Here is a 20,264-nt window from a genome sequence, read left to right as displayed (position 1 = left end):
TGCAGACGGCAGCTCGCAGACAAAAACAAGATGGCGCTTTGAGGACAAAGAGATGCGTCGAAGGACAGCTGCAACACATCATGAGGAGCTGCCCGAAGTCTGGCGGAAGCAGAGATTGCCCGTTTAATGAAAGATCGGAAAGCAGAGAAAGTAACAAAGTAGACAGAGGCTGGGAACACAGCGGTGGAGTGCGAGGAAGCCTGCAGCGATGAGATGGAGATCTGGCTGGGGATCACGCAGTGCCGCCAGCGCTCAGGAGGTGAGGAGGAATATACCTGTGTGCTGGAAGAATGTGTAGGACAGTAATAATACCAATAGAAATGGAGGGGCAATAGCACAAGTGCACAGATCTGGGGAGCTGCCCGGCTGGAAGGCACTGACATTTACGAAATTACACAGCCATGGATCTGCAAAGAAACGAAGGTGAATGGAAACATTGCCTCGAAACAGCTGAGATGAGACGTGTACAGGCGGCTGAAAAGCAGAGCCCCTTGAACAATGGGGATTACTGAGAAACAGACATTGTGCGTGGCTACATAGTTGCCAGAGCCGAACTACAGAGAATGGGCTTAACATAAAGCAAATGAAATTGACATACGTATGAAGATAAGGTACTCTGGCATAGCACAGGAACTAACGGAATCCATAACACGTGCAGGCTGGCCCTAACAGTGGACTCAGGAGAGCTGCAGAGACACTGTGCCCACAGGGAGGCACAGACAGGACAGACACATAAGTGAAAACCCAGAAGCAGGGTTAGTACAAGTAATAGTGTATAAAAGACCAGCACATCAGCCCAACCCCGTGAGGAGGGGTTCATACGGTACATCATCTGTAGAGCAGTACACACCAGCCAGGGACAACCCAGCAGGAGCAAACATCAACTTAGACTAATAAGTAGACAATTTAAGGAGGTGGACACGGAATACCGAAATGGCAGTGGATGGCCACTGAGAAGGCACCATGGGCCAGAACCAACCCGGAGACTTGAATTCGGCCTAAATGAGTTGGGGCTACCACCAGAGAGATCTGGGTACATGCACACCCACAAATACGCAACGAGAGAGCAAAGGACACCAGTATAGCCCCCGGCTGATGTTGAGGCTTAATGCACGCGCTAGAACGCAGAGGCAAAGTCAGGGTGGCCAATTCCGTAGTGGTGGCATGCACGGACACACCTGTAAAGCTTGGCACAAATAGATAAATACAGACCCCCCCCGCCCCTCTGCAGTAAGCGAATACAGGTGGGGACACAAACCGCGAAGTGGCAAGTACAAGGGACGACTGGAGGTAGGACATTTGTGGCAGAAAGTAAAGGCCTGATTGGCACGGATCGCACAGTGACTGTAAAGGAGAAATGGATGATTGCAAAGGCTGATAAAATAAACGGTGTTGGATAAGAGATACCAGGACCCTACCATCAGACCAAAGAGCTAATCGTCGGTGAACATGCAAACAAGGAGGAGATCGAAACATGAGAAGCAAGAAGTAACATTGAAGACCCCACTACAGAGAATGGTGGAGTTAGACTGCGAATAAACTAGTGCAGAGCAAGGGCAAAGAGCAAGACGCGGCAAAGGGTGAATACCGACAAAGCCGCTATACATATAGCAGAAATACGTCCCCAACACAGCACAGAGATAGCCGAGCGGCTGCATCATGCAAACTGAAGCGAAAAGGAGTGCTGTAAAACGAAAAGGCGCTGCAATGGCATCAAAGGCAAACAAGAACAAAGGGAAGCAGTCGTCGATACAAGCAAATCGCCAAACCTACACAGCTGACAGATGGCACGAAAACAACGGCGAAGCACATTCAGTAAAAATGGACCCGCAAATACTAGAGGCAATAGCAGAGTTGAAGGCCACGATGGAATTAAAAATTGACGCAATGAATATCGACGTGAACCTCCCGAGACAGGACGCGAGGGCACTAACGGAATGCAATGCGGTGTTAGAGAAAGAGGTGGAAGCTAATACAAGCAGTTGCAGGGAACACTCACAGGAAGTATCCGTGCTGAAACAGGTGTGGAATCTGGAAAACAGGGCGGAAGAAGTGGAAGGTTGGGCGTGAAGGAATAATGTGCAGATAATTGGGTTCCCAGAAGGCAAGGAAGGCCCAAACCCGACCAACTATGTGGAAAACATGCTTTTGCAGGAAATAGGAGGGGTATCACTCACCCAAGGGTTTAATGTAGAAAGAGCGCACCGTGCCTTAACAAGGAGGCCGCAGCCCGGAGCTCCACCCCAGCCAATAATTGCCAAGAGATTAAATTGCAAAGACTGGGAAAGGATACTTGAACACTTTCAGAAAGGAGGAACGATTCACAGGGTGTCAGCATCCATCACAGCATACCCGGATTATACCTTTATGGTGCAGAAACAAAGGATGAGCTATGGGGCTGTTAAAAGGAGGTTACGAGCAGCCAATCTCAAATATATGTTGCTCTATCCGGCGAACATGAAGGTCCTGCACAAAGATCATGCTGTCTTTTTCGAGACCCCAGAAGATGTGAGCATGTGGATGGACTTGCACAACATGCCGACGGGAAAAGAAGACCAGAGGGCAGAAGGAAGTGATAAGTGAAGCTGCAATTTGAGATTAATGTACTTGGGTGGGACACAGGGGCTAATGCATAATGATCCGATGGAGACACTTCAGATGGAAAAGTAGGAGTTTATTATTGTTGCAAAGTGCAGAAAGCACAGAGGTTGCCTAGTCCTAGGTGGCGCTAGGAATCCCACTATTGAGCCACAAAGAGTAGTTTAGTTAGGATACTAGTAGATCGGTATTCTCCAGCTGCACTCCGAGTACCGGCAACAGGCCGAGAAAAGAGCAAGGTGTGAGGATGCCTGAGATTCAGTATTGGAGCTGGGCAAATGTTCGAAACGGTAGGGGGGGAAGAGGGGAGTTGGGTTAGTTAAAGGGAAGTTGGCCTACAATGACGCACAGGTAAATCAGGGTGGAAGGGCGAAGAGAGAATCGGGATGGCAAGAGACCAGAGAATATGGGGGAACTTAATATAGTAAACCTGGAACCTGAGAGGCTTGCACAGTTATATTAAAAGTAACCAGGTTATGACTTATTTGAGAAGGCAGAGAATAGATATAGCACCTTTGCAAGAAACACACTTGACCAGGGAGAAACAAGACATGATAGCACAGTAATGGAGCGGGATTACTCTGGACTCAACGTACTCGGCATATGCTAGAGGGGTCCTGATTTGGGTAGCACCATCAATAACATTCAAGCTCCTCCAGACCCATCAAGACAGTGATGGCAGGATGGTGATTATTAGGGGAAAGCAGAGAAATGTGTGTCATTAATATGTATGCCCCCAACCAAGATACTGCTGCTTACTTTAGATCCTTGTACCCTAAAATTAGCCTATATAGGGATGGGGCGGTAATATGGGACGAGATTTTAATTCTACTTTGGACCCGAAGATAGACAGATCAGATAGCAAGTTTGCTTGTACAACCTGGTCGGCCAAAGCTTTGAACACACGGTTACAAACATTTAAGCTAGTTGATGTATGGAGGAAACTGTATCTACAAGACCGGAAATACTCACACTATACTGCCCTGAAGAACCAACACCATAGGTTAGATTATGTGTTCGTGGGAGAGGAACTGTTGGGCGAGTTTACACAGGCTGAGTACAAAGCTAGGGTCCGGTCGGATCACACCCTGTTCATTGCTACATGGCAGGTTCTTCCTCCACGAGCCAAGATTCCTACTTGGAGGCTTAGAGTGGATGCATTGACAGACACATGATTCCGAGAACACTTGAGAACTGAAGTGAAAGAATATTAGAATATTTTGAGAACAACACTGGCAGTGTAGACTTGGCGGGTACGCTGTGCGAAGCCTTTAAAGTGGTGATTAGAGGGGCGGCCAAATCAGAGGGGAATGCAAGAGGTTAGAACACAAGATTTACAAAAGACAAAGAGGCAGTGACAAACCATAATGCAGGCAGGAAATAGATCCCTAGAAAAAGCCAAAGAAGTGTCCTGCCTACAGCAGGAGTGTAGGGAACATTGGGAAAGGCTGGGCAAATTAAGCTACAAGAAATACATTGAAAGACAACATGCTGAAGGGGACAAGCCGGGCAGATTGTTAGCGTGGCTGTATAAGAGCGAGACCACACGGCAGACTATTACAGCTGTGAAAGGGATGGATGGGAAGTTACGGGAAACACAGGAGGAGTTAATTCATGTTTTTATGACTGTTATAGGCACTTTTATAATGAATCTGTGGGAGTAGAGGAGGCGAATATACAAGAGGCATTGACGGAGATGAATCTTCCCAAGCTAAATAAAGAGGAAAGCGATAGCCTAGAAGTCCCTATAACGTTAGAAGAGCTAGAGAGTGTGATAAAACTTTACCAACCTGTAAAGTCCCAGGAGCGGATGGACTACCCAGGGAATTTTCGAAACAATATTTGGCTGAAATACTTCCTCCGTTGCTAGCAATGCTAAATAAGGCATTAGATAAGGGTAAACTGCTGGGGTCTCTGCGAGAGTCGATAATTATCCCACTCCTCAAACCAAATAAGCCGGACATTGAATGTGGCTCATATAGGACCCTCTCGTTGCTGAACCAGGACGGGAAGACCCTTACTGCAGTCATGGCAAAAAGGCTTAAACCGATCATAGTAAACTTATACACCCAGATTAGACATGATATGTCCCACACAGGAATATTACTAATAACTTGCAGAGATTGCAACATATAATAGATTATACTCAGAGGGATACACAGGAGATAGCAGTGGTGCCACTGGATGCAGTGAAGGCATTTGACTCGGTACGATGGCCGTGGCTGCTAGCGATACTGACAAAATTTGGCATTGGGCCCATATACATTGAATTGGTGACACTACTGTACAATGAGCCGATAGCAAGAGTCAAAATGGCTCCACGGTTTCGGAGCAATGGCAGCTTAGTAAAGGCATGAGACAGGGCTGCCCTTGGGTCCCCCATGCTCTTCATTTTAGCATTGGAACCACCAGTGGTTTATTTATAGGAAGAATATGTAGAAGTACCTCGGGAGGGAAGCACCGGATATCTCTGTATGCGGACGACATGCTCCTATACCTACAGTTCCCAGAGCAGAATGTACAATATGTCCTAGATGTGTTGGAACGATACGCAGCACTGTCAGGCATACCCATTAACCCGCAGAAGTGGAGTCTGCACCCCCTCGGAGTGTATGCAGGGAAACCTGTACATAAGTTGCTGGTGTTGCCGATTCAGTGGGAAGTAGTGACGTTCAGATATGTGGGGAAAGATGTGTACCACAACCCTCAGTTAGAACATATACATAACGCGGTGAATAGGATTGAGAAGAGCATGACAATGTTCTAAGCTGCCATTGTGCATGATGGGACGGGCAGCTTTACCAAAAAATGGTGGTGCTGCCGAGATTTCTACATTACTTTGCAAATGTCCCGTTTGCGATACCCAAGAGGTTCTTTAGGAAATTGCATGATATATGCAGAATATTCATATGGGACAACTCAAGGTGTAGAGTGGCACTGCGGAAACTACAGACTCCATGTGAGCAAGGAGGAATAAAGTTGCCCAATTGTGAGGTATACTTTATGGCTAGTCAGCTGCAATTCGTGGCTAAATGGCTGTCAGACGGACAAACGAGTCAGGCCGAGTGTGAGAAGATGGTGGGAGCCCATGGGGGTAGCAACGGTGGGAGCCAGTTGAAGAGAGGAAGCCCAAGAAGTTTGAGGAGCTGGTGGGAGACACCGGCGTGCACTGGGGGCAACACATTACGTATGTCTGACTCTTGAAGAACCTCAGGCGGTGGTGGTCAGAGACCAAGAGGCCACTACAGAAGGACGAGACGGTAGAGACATTTTATGATGTGCCAGAAGGGGGGCACAAAGTCTGACGTATATACGAGCTACTGATGTCCAGGGTCATGGAGGAAATAGTAAAAACAAGGCAGAAGTGGGAGGCAGAATTAAGGGAACCAATGTCTGATGAGATGGGGAGAAGTGCGATGGGGTACCATAAAAAGGGGTTGTGGAATGCGGGACTACAATAGATCCATCTATACGTTACCCACAGGGCATACCTGACCCCGAATAAAATAGCTAAGTTCAATCAAGCTAACACACAGACATGTCCGAAGGGCGGGGAAGTAAATGTTGATCTGGTACATATGTTCTGGGCATGCGCAGAGATCGTCAGATTTTGGGGAGAAGTAGCAGAGACACTGGCAAGAGCAGAGATTACCCTGGATGTGGGAGCCCCAAAGGCTTGTCTGTTAGGTTTCCCGAGGCCTAAACAAGCTAAACCTCTAAGTAAACTTAAGGACTTAGCATAAATACTAGCAAAACGCAGAATAGCGTTGGGATGGAAGGCACAAGCAAGACCAGCAGTTAAAGTATGAAGGATTTGTTAAAATGGGCCCATGCAGAGTCTGTGGTATGGCAAGAAGCGAGAGATAGAAACGTGGAACAGGAGGGGGGGAGGCGTGGAGGCAATTAGTAGCTGATCTGGCAGTCTCGGAACAGGGTGTTCAGGATTTGTAACAGACCTTCGGTCAGATAATACGGTAGAGGTTTGAGTGGATGATTTGAGTAGAGAGGGATGAAAGGAGGGGTGCGACGTAGGCCGGGATGGGAGGGGGAAGTTTGGGAGGGGAGAAAACAGTCACAGAAGGGATGGTGTAATGCTGATATTGATCCACAGTTGTAAAGTGGAATGTTTATTTGTATAAAACCAATAAAAATGCGCGAGTACATATGTGAAAACAGAAACAGTGATAACCTAGAAAACACTGATGCGCCTTCTACTCCAGAAGGGGAGGAAGGGTGGGTGCATGTGAATCTAAGCAGATACAAGCACCAGAAATACGATTATGGTGAGTAATATATCCCTCGGGAGCTTGTGGATCTGCTTAGATCACATGCTCTGCATAGATTAGCAAGCAGTATCTGGAGAAGGAGGTGGGAAGTGAGACAGTACAGCGGCAAAGATGTTTTAGGACCGCTTGTCCGACCTGTGAATCTGCTTTAGAGAATGTGTCAATGCAATGCTGTGTGAATGTATGGATTGAAACTCCATGTAGCAGCTTTGCAAATGGTGTCTAGAGGGACCTTTGCAATGACTCCTGTACCTCTGGTAAGACTTTCTTAGATAGGGAATAGCAGAGCTGTATGCACTTGACTATCCATCTGGAGATGACATTCTTTGATATGTGATCGCCTTCTCTTCCAGGTGCTATGGAAACTAAGAGTTGGTCTGTTTTCCTTCAAGGTTTAGTTTTGTTCACATAGTATAAAAACGCCCTCCGTACATGAAGTGTATGGAGGCTTCTTTCTGGTGAGTTTGATGGATTTGGAAAGAAGGGAGGGAGTTCTATTAACATGGAACTTTGAAATTAACTTAGGAGAACCTAGGATGCGTTCCGAGGACAACCTTGTCCTTGTGTATAATGAAAAAAGGGTATTGAACAGACAAAGCCTGTAGCTCACCGACTCGTCTTAGGAATGCAGTTTTGTAAGTCGATGTTTTAGGCTGGCTTTGTGAATAGGCTTTGTGAATAGGCTCAAAGGGTGGACCCATGAGCTTGGAGAGCACAACATTGAGATCCCAACCCGGGGGAGGGTTGGAAATTGGGATGTATAGCCGCTTTACACCTTCCATGAATGCCTTAATGACAGGAACTTTCCACCTGACACCTTGTTCTGCGAAGTGGTGTAAACTGAAAGGGCCGGCAGATGCACTTTGATGAAGTTAAATACTAGGCCAAAGTCTAGTAGGTAAAGCATGTAGTGTAGAATGTTAGCTGGGGGACATTCGGTTGGGTTTAGTGTCTGACGTGCACCATATCACTGATCTCTTCCACTTATTGAAATATCAGTGTCCGGTGTAGGGTTTCCATGCCTTCCTTTTGGATATCCATACACCTTTGTGGAAGATTCAAGTGGCCAAATTCCATGACTTCAGGAGCCAAGATGCCAAGTTAATAGATTGAGGGCGCTGGTAGAGAGCTGCTCCCTTGCATTGTGTTCGCATGTTGTACGTGTACAGGAGCTTGATTGGGTCGCACATCGCCAGTTTGAGCAGATGTGGAAACCAAGTTTGTCTCACCCACATAGGAGCAACCAGGATTAGTGTTACTTGTTCCTGGTGCATCATGTGCACTATTTAGCTCAGGGGTGGTGTCAGCGGTGTGCGGGGGTTGGGGGGGTGGGGGGGAGTGGGGTGTCAGGGATGAGAAGCGCAAGCAAATTTCCCTGACCAGTTCATCCACAGGGCGTTCCCTTTGGACCCTGGTTGGGGAAATCTGGACGCGAAGTCTGGGCATTGTGCGTTTAGGCTTGTGGCAAACAAGTCTAGCCGGGGATGACCCCATTGTGAGAATATTCTCTCTAGGATATCTGTCGAGTTGCCACTCGTGTTCTTCTGGTACAGGGTATCTCTTTAGAGTGGCTGCCAGAGAACTGAGTTCCCCTGGAATATGTTGCGATGTTACGAACATGCCCCGCTTGAGTGCTCACTTCCAGATTTTTTGTGCTAGCCTGGACAGACTTGGCGAGTGTGTGCCCCGCTGCTTGTTTATGTAAAACATAGCAGTGGTGCTGTCTGGGAGTATCTGTACTGTTTGATGCGACATGTGTACTTGGAAGGCCTGTAGTGCCTTGAACACTGCTAGAAGTTCCAGGAGGTTGATGTGATTCTGGGCTGTGATCTGAGTTCACAGAGCATCCGCTCTGTGATGAAGGTAATGGGCTCTCCACATGGTGAGTGATGTCTGTTGTGACAACCGCTTTCACTGAGGGGTTATGAAAGGACTTCCCCTTTAACAGGTTCTCCTTTGTCCACCAGCGCAGAGCTTCTACTAGGGTTGACAAAACGACCACTAGATCGTCCCACTAACCACTTGCCTGAAGCCATTGTTTTGCCAACCACTCTTGCATTGGGTGCATGCGCAATCATACGTGTGGGACCAGGTAAATGCATGATGCCATCATCCCGAGCAAGCGCACTGCTTTGCTTACGGTTATCTGGCGACAGGCTAGATACTGAGGTGTTTGCAGCAGTATGTTTTGTATCCAAGGTTGCCATGTAGTCCCCCTGCTTTAGCAGTGGGATTAATTCCTGTAGCGTTGTCATGTAGAATTTTTGTGGCCCCCTTGCTCACTATTCTTAGAGAGGCACAGCTCCTCCCTACTGATGAGGTCCAACCAGACCGAAACACGTGTCTGGGGATGCTGTTGGTACTCTTGTTCAGAGGAGAATTGCCTAGCATTTCGGTGCTGGACTGCCCCAGGGCAGGACAAAGACTGATATGTTTAGGATATTTCTTCTCTGTGAAAGATAGTGAGCTAAAGACTCTGGGTAAGTCTCTCGCAACCAGGACTAATGTCTGGCAGAGGGACTCCCAGGACCCCCCTTGTTAATTTGAATTTTTGTGGCTTGACATAAGTGTTTGCAGGGCGCAGGTCTAGGACAGGAGGCATCGTTAGTTCTTTTTTTGGCACAAGGAAGTACACTGAATAAATACCCTTCTTTACCTGGTTTTCTGGGACAAATTCTACGGCGTGCTTTAGGAGCAGTACCTTCAATTCTTCCAGTAGGATACGTTGTTCTTCCTGGGAGGTGTTCCTTTGTCTTGGCGGGTGGTTGGCTGGTTGTTGGATCAGCTCTATGCAATAACCGCCCACCCCAGTGAAATGTACCCACTTGTCCAAAGTGATTCCCTCCCATGCGTGGTGTAAGTGTGGAATGCGACCTACTGGAGTGGCATGGGAGGGAACCTGTAGCGGGTGGTCATACTCCTCTTTAGCACTTTTTAGAGCGTCTTCCACTGCTTTGCCAAACAAAGCGGTGGGTTCAATGGGCATGTTAAGGAGGGTTGCCTGTGTTTCCAGCTTGAACACCGATTGTCGAAGCCACACATGTCGTTTAATTAATGTGCCCTCTACTATGATTCTTACTGCATTGTCAGCTGCATCCAAGTTGTTCTTGAGGAAGCAGTTTGCTATTTGCTTACCCTCTGCAATGGAAAGCGAGAGCTATGTTTTAAGGGGATTTCAGACTGATTCAATTTGTATGACAATGTCATTCCACTTGTGACAATTGTAACTGGCTAATAGTGATGTGTTATTAGGAATTTCTAGTTTGGTAAGCTACCAATGAGGCTACTTTTCACTCGAAAGTGTAAATCTTTTTACTCTCCTTTATCAGGAGGGGCTTCGAAAGAGGTCAGAGGGGTTCCTGCTCTTTCTAGTAGATGTTACCACTAAAGAGTCAGGTTTTAAATGCTCCCTGACGTATAGGGGTTTAAGGGGGCTGGCCTGAATACTTTCTCGATGCGTGGGTGGACTGCCTGTGTTTAATTAGGAGTGAGCAGAGAGGGTTGGATGCATCTCTGTACTGATTGTCTCAGGGGGATAAATTGGGTTGCTGATTTTTTATCTATAGTATGTGTCCTCAACAAAGTCTATCAATTTGTGTTTCCTGTGTGTCAATCTTGAAATGCTCTACAGCCTTCAGGAGTAGGTCATTATATTTGGTTATTCACTGGTGAGTCTGCCACTGGTGGGTCTAAATGATCTGGGGACTGGATGACAGACATCCTCATCATAATATTGGTCGACGTCACCCATGTCCCCTTGGTCGTCTGTGTAAGCCCCAGGGTCCCTGAGAGTCTTGCATGGTGAAACAATAAGCATGCTGCCCTAAGTCTTGATGCGAGGTGGAAGCTTGTGTGAAGTCTGTGTTGGCTCTTTTGACAGAAGGATGTGTGGTTGCTGCCCCCCTAGGAGTAGCTACTGTCCCGCCTTGTTGAGTACCCCTGAAGGTTTTGTAGGACCTCAGGGTGGTTATTAAAGAAATTAATGAAGGAGAACATTCTCCTCATGATCATGTCAATTTGATCTATTGTCCATCGAGATGAACTTGTAACAACAGGGGGAATAAGGGTAGGGGCAGAGGGAGTGGGTGTTGGCTCTGGGGCAGGGGTTCTTTTATGGTGCATAGCCCCCGAAATAGTGCCCTCTCCCTGTGACATCGAAGACTTATGGTTTTTCAAAGCACAGTTTTTTTAACAGTGTCTGGAATGTGCTTCTTGATCAGCTCACTAATTTCCGAGCTTGGCTTACTCTTTGAGGAGGCCGTTGACGCGTCTTTCGACACCCGGTCGTCGGCCTGTGCCGTTGACGCGCCTTTCGATGCCCAGTCGGCAGCATGTGTGGATTTTGTGGCTTTAGACAGTGTCAGAAACAGACTTGACCATTTGTTTCGGGGGCCTGTCGTGTGGTGATAGCTACCGCGATGGCCCAGATGACAGAGAAATATTGAACCTCCCCTTTGAGGCTATGTGTGGCTTTCCAGTCGGCAAGGTAGTCGACTTTTGGCCATGGGAGGTGTGCTTTGTGTGGTGAGACTTGGTCGTGTTAGTGCCGCCGGGTGTCGTCCCCATAGTAGAACCGCTGGCCTGCCTGTTGGGGTCTTGCACGTGGGTATGCGACGTATCCCGATCGCCCTTGGCGTCACTGTAGACCTTGATACTGCCGTCACTGGAGGCTCCCTCGACATCTATGGCGGCCTCGCCCTGCATGGCGTGGTGGGCCCAGTGTTTGGTTTTGTGGTCCTTGAATGTTTTAGGCCGGAACAGTTTGCACGATTTGCACTGTCCCTCGGCGTGATCCCTGGGGAGACAGAGGTTGCACAGCCAGTGCAAGTCTTTCCTGGGGTATTTTCTATTACAAGAAGGGCAAAACTTAAAGGGTGTATTTTCCATTATGAATGGGGGTGGCAGCCTGGCGAAATATGTGGGAGGGAAGGGGAATATGCATTCTCTTAACAAGATTAAAATATAAACCTCTCCCCACTCTCCCTACTTTGAGGGCTGAGGCCCGTTGACAAAGAATCGTCGAGACGAGTTCTAGTCGTCGTCAATAGTAATTCGTCCTTGATGCCGTCGCCGAGGATCTCGCGGTAGACTGATATCGAAAGGACAGAAAGAAATACTATAGTTAACTTTTTCCAAGCAATTGCGATAGCCAAGAGGGAACTCTGCGACGTACATCCAACTATGATGGTGGAAAAAATCAATCTGAGGGACCCAGACGCGTGAAGCTCCATGGGTACAGTAGACGTCACACTAGGAATCGTATTACTAGCACGCCGTGTCGATGTCCCTTTTCGAGTTTCAAAATCAAAAACTGTAATACTCTGCAGCTTCCACTAGATGTCGGCCTATGCATAGCATGTTATCTAAGCAGACTCCACAAGCCTCAGAAATTGCTTTCCAAGTTTATTTTTCATGAAATTACTGTGAAATATGATCAGAGCTAAATCTAATTTTAATATTGTTATATATTTAACACTGTAAAATAATTGTATATAATTTTGACTTTCGTGTGAAAAGTTGGCTTTGTTAAACTAACATGTTAGAATAAAACAATAAGTCTCAGTACTGATTGTTTTAGAGTCTAGCCGGCTTCCCAATAAGAATGAGCATATCCAAGCAAGGGAAGTAAAGCAGAAGGCTTTACTTACCACCCCCAAAAAGTCTGCACAATGTTTAAAAGAAGGAAAAGAAAGGGTGTCTCATAGCAATCTATGGAGGGAAAGTTGCAAAAAGAAAATCTTTCCCAACATACAAGAGGGCCTGCAACTCTCTTACCCTGCAAATGGAGGCTATGGCTACTAGAACGAGAAATTACTTAATGACCTTTCTATGGATTCTTCTCCCACAGATTCCTCATCTGATAGATATACTCATTCAACGCCGCTGTTCAGAAACTATTTGACAGGGGCGTAGTGGACATCGACTCAGCCATCGATCCGTCTTGCTTGGTGCTCAATTGTCGGCTCTGGACGCGACGTCAGACGTTGTATATATACCACGTCACTATGTTCCATATCTCAGTTCCCCCTGTGTTACCCCTGCTTAAAGGCTGCAGAGGAAAACCAGCCAGTTAAAACTTGACAATGGGAAACATCCCAAAGCGGTGAAAACCGCAAGAATCAAAAAGAATTTAGAGATTTTTTTTTTTTTTTAAAAAGGCAAGCGACCAGCCAGAAAGGAGCTGTCACCTCAGAGCCACAAGAACTTTCTGAGCAGGGATGGAAGGGAGGGGTGATGAGGAATCTGCGGGAGAAGAATCCATAGAAATATTGTTACGGTTAAGTAATTTCTCCTTCAATGGATTGCTTTTCTCTCTCAGATTCCTCGTCTGATAGTCTCCCCAAGCAGTTAGGACAATGGAGAGCAGATAGTATTACTGTAGCAGATTTTGCAGAACTGCTCTACCAAAACATGCATCAGAGCCACGGGCGAAATCTAGACAATAGTGCTTGGAAATGTGTGCAAAGACGACCATGTGGCCGCATGACAGATGTCCGTAATGGGAACTGCCCTTTGCAGGGCTGTGGAAGTCAAGACCCCTTCGCATCGAGTGTACCCCAAAGCTCCCTGTCTGCAAAATGATAATTTCTGTGATGCAGAGGATAATCCATTGAAATAGAGTCTGCTTTGTCACCGCTAGACCTCTGCGAGATACAGCTGGTCAGATTTTCAGAATGCATATGTCTTAGCGACATACAAAACTCAAGGCTCCCTTGTGTTCTAAGCAGTGGAACTGCTCCTTTCCTTAGAGTGGTGAGGAGGCAGGTAGAAGAATGGCAAATCTTTTGACTGAGAACGGTGGAACTCTGAAACCACTTTCAGGAGAAAGCCAGGTCTTACTTTGAGGGAAACCTTTCCCCCGAAACAAACGCAGGAACGGGGGCTTGCAACACAAGGCCTGCAACCCACTAACTCCCCTGGCTGACGTGATCGCAACCAAAAAGGCTGTTTTCAACAAAAGCAGTCTCAAGGAACAGGAATGCATGGGTTCAAATGGATCTGCCATCAAGAATGTTAGAACTAGATTTAAATCCCAATCTGGGACAACAAAGGGAATTGGCACAAACTTGTTCACCAGGCCTTTCAGGAACTGGACCATAACCAGGATCGTAAATAAGGAACCTTGATCCGGGGACCTTTTGAAAACAGATAAGGCCGCCAAACATCCTTTGACTGTGGTAACCTTAAGGTCTGATGAGCCCAGTGACAGAAGGAACAAGATTGTCTGCGTGCAGCAAGCAACACCTCGAGCCTCCTCTGAAAGGTCAGTCATCATACCTCATCCTCTCAAGAGTCACGCATATAGGTTGAGGGACTCCGGGTTCGAGTAGAATACCCAGCATTCCGACTGGGTCAGGAGATCCGGGCACCGAGGCAACCGGTGAGGAAGACAGATGGTCAGATCCAAGAGATTGGAGTACCACGTTCTCCGCACCCAGTCCAGGGAGATCAAGACCACCGTGGTCCAAAACCTCTTCAACCTCCTGAGAACCCATGGGATGACCATAATCGGGGGGAAGGCTTAGTGAAGAGGGACGGTCCAATCAACCAGTACGTGTGTCCCCCGCAGTGCACCGTTTGCTGGGAATTCACTCCCGCAAAACTGTCTGCATTTCCTATTAGACTCCGTGGCAAACAGATCCACTGCTAGTGAACCCCTGAGAGAGAAGACCTCCTCCAGGACTTTCTGGCACACTTCCCACTCGTGTGAGAACATGCTCTGCCTGCTCAGAGCATTCATCAAGCACTTTTCTGTCCCAGCCAGATGAACTGCAGAGACCAAGACTTTATTCTCCAGCAACCAGAACCACAGCTGCATCGTCCCTCTGCAAAGGACGAGGGAGCACACCCCACCCTGCTTGTTCAGGTAGTGCATGGCCACCGTGTAGTCAGTCAGGATCAGTACATGTTTCCCTTTGAGAGACGGAGCAAAAGCCCTCAGGGCTAGCCTAATGGCTCGCAACTGCAGCCTGCTGATGTACCACCTGTCTTCCATCGCTGACCAAAGACCGCTCACCTGCCTTGTGGTGAGAGCCCCAACCCTTCAGAGATGCATCTGCGACCACTCAGGTCTGAGGTCAAGGAGGCCAGAAGGGTTCCCCCGCAATAAGATATCCACGGTCAGTCCACCATCTGAGGTCATGAACCACTTGTTTGGACACCTTGAGAGGATCCGTGAGCGTCACGAGGTACTGCGACCACTGACCTCTTAGGAGTCACTGCAGGGATCTCATGCGCAGCCTGGCCTCTGGCACTAGAAACAAAGTAGGCCATGAGACCTAAGAGGCAGACGAAGGAAGCCACTGGCAAGGTGGTGTGATTCCGGAACAAATGTACCCTCTGTGCTATGCTGCCGACGTATTCCTCGGGAGGGAAGGCCTTCCCCACCCGGGTGTCTAGCACTACTCCAATGAACTGGAGTCTTTGGACTCACGTTATATGGGACTTTTTCAAGTTCAGGAAGAAACCCAGCCTGTGCAGTAGCAGGCAGGTGTCCTCTAGATGAGACAAGGCACAAAGCGCCTGTAGCCTCTGCCCCTAGAGGCAAAGCTGAAAGCAGATTTGGCCAGCTGCGCAGCTATGCCCAGCAATTTTGCAGCTCATTTAGACCCTCTAAACTTTTACAAAGAGTAATCGGCTTTCTGGCCAAAAAGAAACTCTCCCTCAAAAGGCATGCCCAGTAGCCTATTCTGGACGTTCAGGAGAAATCAGAGGTTTTAAGATCGGCTTGTCTTGTTAACAATACCACCGACCCCATGGAACGGGCAACGCAGTCGGCCATGTCCAGACACGTTTGCAACGACTGCTTGGCTACCTCCTTCCCATCTTCCGACAGCCGTGTAAAACCCATCCTGCATTTCACCTTCGGGGATGTATTGTGCAGCCTGCTCCACAGCTTTATATAAAAGAATATTTTGCAAACCCACACGCTTTCAGCACCATGCTACCAGAAGTAAAGACCTTATTGGCTATTGCATCCAACCTTTTACCCTCCCTGTCCGGCGGCAGATTCAAAGTGAATGCTGCGGGTCTGGTGGTGATTGTGGCTGCCTACACAACAAGCCCTTCTGGAGAAGGGTGAGAAGCCAGGAAAGATGGATCTCCTCTTGCCTGTCTGTACTTCCCCGTAAAGTTAGAGTTGACCGGGGGAATGGAGCAGGGATGTTGCCACAAGGAGGCTAGGGCGTCTGCAAATGCTGCACCTTCATCTAATAGGTCTGTTATTTCGTAGCCCTGAACAGGTGCTGCCGGATCCTTCAAACCTAGAGTGTCTACTACCCTTTCCACTAAGGTCCTAAATTTAGCATGGATGTGCGTGTAGGGCTGGCCCAACTGAGATTCGGCATCTGGAGACGCGTCCAGGCCGCTGGCGTTGTGTAAACCTTGGGCTAATGCTAACAGGCCTGCTTGGTCATCAAAAAAATCAACACCTCCAGACACTGTATACATGGGATAGATGTTTCCCTGGTTATCGCCCTGGTCGGGCCGAAAATGTATGCCATGGACTCGAAGAATCCAGACCTGGAGAGCAGGACAAAGAATCCATCGCCGATAGTGGCCGCCAAAGGTTTTTCTTTCTATGCTGATGAAAAGGCTGTCTGCGCCGGTCGAGGCTTGGATATTACTGTGACGTCGGGAAAGGCAGCGTATCGAAGCTCTCCAGAAGGACCGTGCATCAATGGTTTTTGTGCCCTTTTTGGCATCGAGTCGGAAGGCTTCTCTGATGCAGATAGCATCAACAGTTTGGCATGCGTGGGATCCAGAGAACCGAGCGCCGCTTTTGCAGCCGAGGCCTGCTGTTGAGGGGGTGGCTGAGGGGGGAGGAATACCCGCACCTGCAGCATCTTGTGTTGTAAACAGGTCTAAGATTTTTTTTTTTTTTTTTAAATGTACCCAGTCTTTGAGTGGTCGGCCCAGCCGAGGGCTTGCTTTTCCCCCCCCCCGACGAGCTGGATGTGTGTCAATGGCGTCTCTTTTTCTTAAGCGATGAAGACTAGAAAGAGTGGCTCCTCGAGCGTGACCACTTTTTGGCCTTCTGCCGATGCTTTTCCTTCTCCTTTTCAGGGTTCGGCCCTTTCGTCTCTGCCTCGGAAGACCGAACAAGCGACTGCACCGGGGACTTCGGGGATGGTCGACCCAATGCAAGTTTGGCAGCCCACTCACGAATGGATTTCGACTGCATCTCGGAGCACGATGCACATACCTCCGTGTCATGATCCGTACCCAGACACCATAGACAGATGTTCTGCGTGTCAGTCACCGACATTTTGTTATGTCGGTGCACCATTTGAAGCCCGAAATCCAGTGATTAAACATCATGGTTGAAGTTTTATGAAACAAATGTGATGAATTTTAGTCACAAACACGAAGTCGAAGACTCGATATTGTGTTCCTGAACCTACGTGCGGAAAAAAGGAACTGCGGTATGGGGCGTAGTGATGTGGTATATATACACATGACACCCAACGTCATGTCTGAAGTCGACGATCGAGCACTGAGCAAGACGGATCGACGACCGAGTCGAGGTCCACTACGTCCCCTGTCGAAAGGTTTCAGAGCTGCAGAGCTGGATGAAGACATCTATCAGATGAGGAATCTGCGGGAGAAAAGCAATCCATTGAAATATAGTTTTTCTAGTATAGGAGCTTCAATGGACAACAATATGAAGACTCAAAAGGTTCCCCCAGCAAGAATGTTAGTACTACGTTCAGATTTCAGGCCGGCACCAACACAGGGTGTTGGTGGGAATTTAATGGTTAGATTTTATTCCTATAGGCATTTAAGTATGAACCTTGCTCATGTGTGCGTTTGAAGATGAAAAGCGCAGCTAAGTAACCTTTTACTCTAGCTGCTTGTAAACCCTACTAAGCCAGGTGTAAAAGAAGTAATAAGTTACTTACCTGTAACTCCTGTTCTCCAGCATGGGTCTTGTAAGGATTCACATGTTCATGAATATTCCCAGTCAGGCTGGGAATCCTCGGTAATAAAAGCAGTTTCGCTTTACAGCTAAAAACTGCTAGTCACTTCGATGGCCTATTGCCGTCACTTTCAGTCATACTGCCCCAGCCAATGATAGTCGTCCCCCTAAGCTCCACCCCTGGTGGCGATCTTCATGATTTGGTAGCACGAGTAAAGTGACAGTAAGAACAAAGAAGAGCCAGGGAGGGTTTACATGCGAATCGCTGTAAGACTCATTCTGGAGAACAGGAGTTACAGGCAAGTAATGTATTCCTTCTCCAGCATGGGGTCTTGCATGGATTCACATGCTCATGAATACGATTACACAGTATTACATAGACATAACCACAGGAGATGGTTGGTTACCCTCAGAGTCTTACTTGGTACCTGGCTCCTCTTGAATGGTCTCCCCTGCACTGCCTCCGGGCTGGTCACGCACTAGGGGCTGTAACTGTAACCTCTACAGTACCGCGAATCTTTGCAATTACCCAGAGCAGTGCTGTTCTGGCTGCACTTACTCAAAGCAATGCTGCCCTGATTGCCCTTTCCCCTCCCCCATTTGCCCCCCATCCCCTGCACTTTGCATGACCGCACTTGCACGATATGAATGACACAAGGCCTAGTATGATTGTTTATCTTGTCATCCCTAGAAACATATGTCTACAGGTGCATTATAAATGACATATCATAAGGCTCAACAGAAGCAATACACTTACCCCTGGGACAGACACCTCATGTAAATAGGTTGTGAAGCACTGCTTGGCTGACTGAGGACCCCTCCCTGGAATCCCTGTCGAAACAGTAGAATCTTGCAAAGGTGTGGGTGGACCTCCACGTAGCAGCCTTGTAGATGTCGAGCAGGGGAACACCCGAGTGAAACGCTGTAGTTGCTGCAATGGCACGGGTGGAGGGGCTTCTCAGCCGACCTGGCAGAGGTCTGTTTGCCAAACGACAATGTGTGATACAGCCAGAGAGGCACCTTGAGATGGAAGCCTTAGACAGGGCCTTGCCGTGTCACACAAGTCCGAAAGCAAAGAAAAGCCGAGTAGTCTTTCTAAACGGTTTGGTGCATGCCATATAGTACTACAAGGCACGCTAAACATCCAGCGAATGCAATGCCCTCCCTGCCGGTGAAGATGGGTTAGCTAAGAAAACCATCAAGCCCAAAGGTTTGTTCAAGTAAAAGTCTGATGGAACTTTAGACATCAAGGACGGATGAGTCCGCAAACCCCCTTCGGAAGGATGCAAAGACAAATACAGAGGCTTACATGAGAGTGCCTCAATTTCTCCAACATGCCTGACTGAGGTGATAGCCACTGGGAAGGCTGTCTTTGAGGACAGAAACTTCAAAGATGCACGATGCATTGGCTCAAAAGGTGGGGCCATTAGCTTTGACAAAACCACATTGAGCTCCCCATGCTGGCGCCTTCACCAGAGGGAATGTCCTGAAGAGGCCCTTGAGTAATTTGGAGTTGGCAGTCGTGGCAAAAAGGTCGATTTGAGGGTGACCCCCACTTGCTGAAGAGAAGAGATACTTGGGTTTGCTGAAGTTCCCACTCGTTGCAGCACCGTAGCTCTCTACTGAGCAAGTCTGCGATGGTGTTGTGAACGCCTGCCAGGTGAATCAGAAGATGAACATCTGCTGAGCGATGGCCAAGTGCTACAGGTACTGTGCCTCCCGAGAGAGAATGGGAGAGGAAGCGCCACCCTTTCTCCTGATGTAAAACATAGCGGCTGTGTTCCCTGGAGCGGAGGCTTGCAGGAATTCAGGGCTCAGAAGACTACCTGCAGTTCTAGGACTTTGATTTGCAACTCTTCCTCCAGAATCCAGAGGCTCCTGCCTACAGTTGGCCAATGTGGGTGCCCCAACCCCTCTACAGATATGTCGGTAGTGACAGTCACCTGATGAGCAGGGGTCTGAAAGGGATCTCCTTGCGAGAGATGAGGGCGAGCGGACCATCAATGGGGGTGGGGGAGGGCTTAACGGAAGGCCGGATTGAGGTTGATCCTGTCGTTCCATGAGCCTGTGATCGGTCTCCATCTGGCATCTGCTAGGTAAGAATTGGTAGAGTCCAACTGGTGTGGACTTCACAAGACGTAGCTCTTGGTATTAGGTAACCCACTTTTTAATATAGGTCTGCACTGCACAGTTGGTAGTGTGACTGAGCATCCAGGTTTATCGTAAGAGGGGAAATGTGAGCTGTAGAGCTATACAATGAAATCAGTAAATACAGGTATCCAAGTGAACACTTACACACTTGGTTATAGTATAAATATTTATTTACATATACACAAGGATAATTAGACACTCTTTAAAAAGCAGCAACTACTAATAACATTAATCCCAAAGTTAGGATTCAACTTCAAAAAGAGCGATAAAGCAGGCGAGTTACTTTTCATATGTTATACATATTCCAGGAC

The 20,264-nt window shown here is 47.9% G+C and overlaps 1 protein-coding gene across 12 annotated transcripts in view; it reads right to left on the bottom strand.

The window, feature by feature from the left end:
• The window catches only part of MYCBP2 (MYC binding protein 2), a 3,160,061-nt gene that overhangs the window by 2,055,596 nt on the left and 1,084,201 nt on the right, over window positions 1–20,264 (bottom strand). The window lies entirely within an intron of this gene.

Source organism: Ambystoma mexicanum, chromosome 7q (assembly GCF_040938575.1).
Source record: "Ambystoma mexicanum isolate Mex_15411 chromosome 7q, UKY_AmexF1_1, whole genome shotgun sequence".
Taxonomy (NCBI): domain Eukaryota; kingdom Metazoa; phylum Chordata; class Amphibia; order Caudata; family Ambystomatidae; genus Ambystoma; species Ambystoma mexicanum.
The sequence above is the reverse complement of the archived record's forward strand: the minus strand, read 5'-3'. Positions and strand labels throughout refer to the sequence as shown.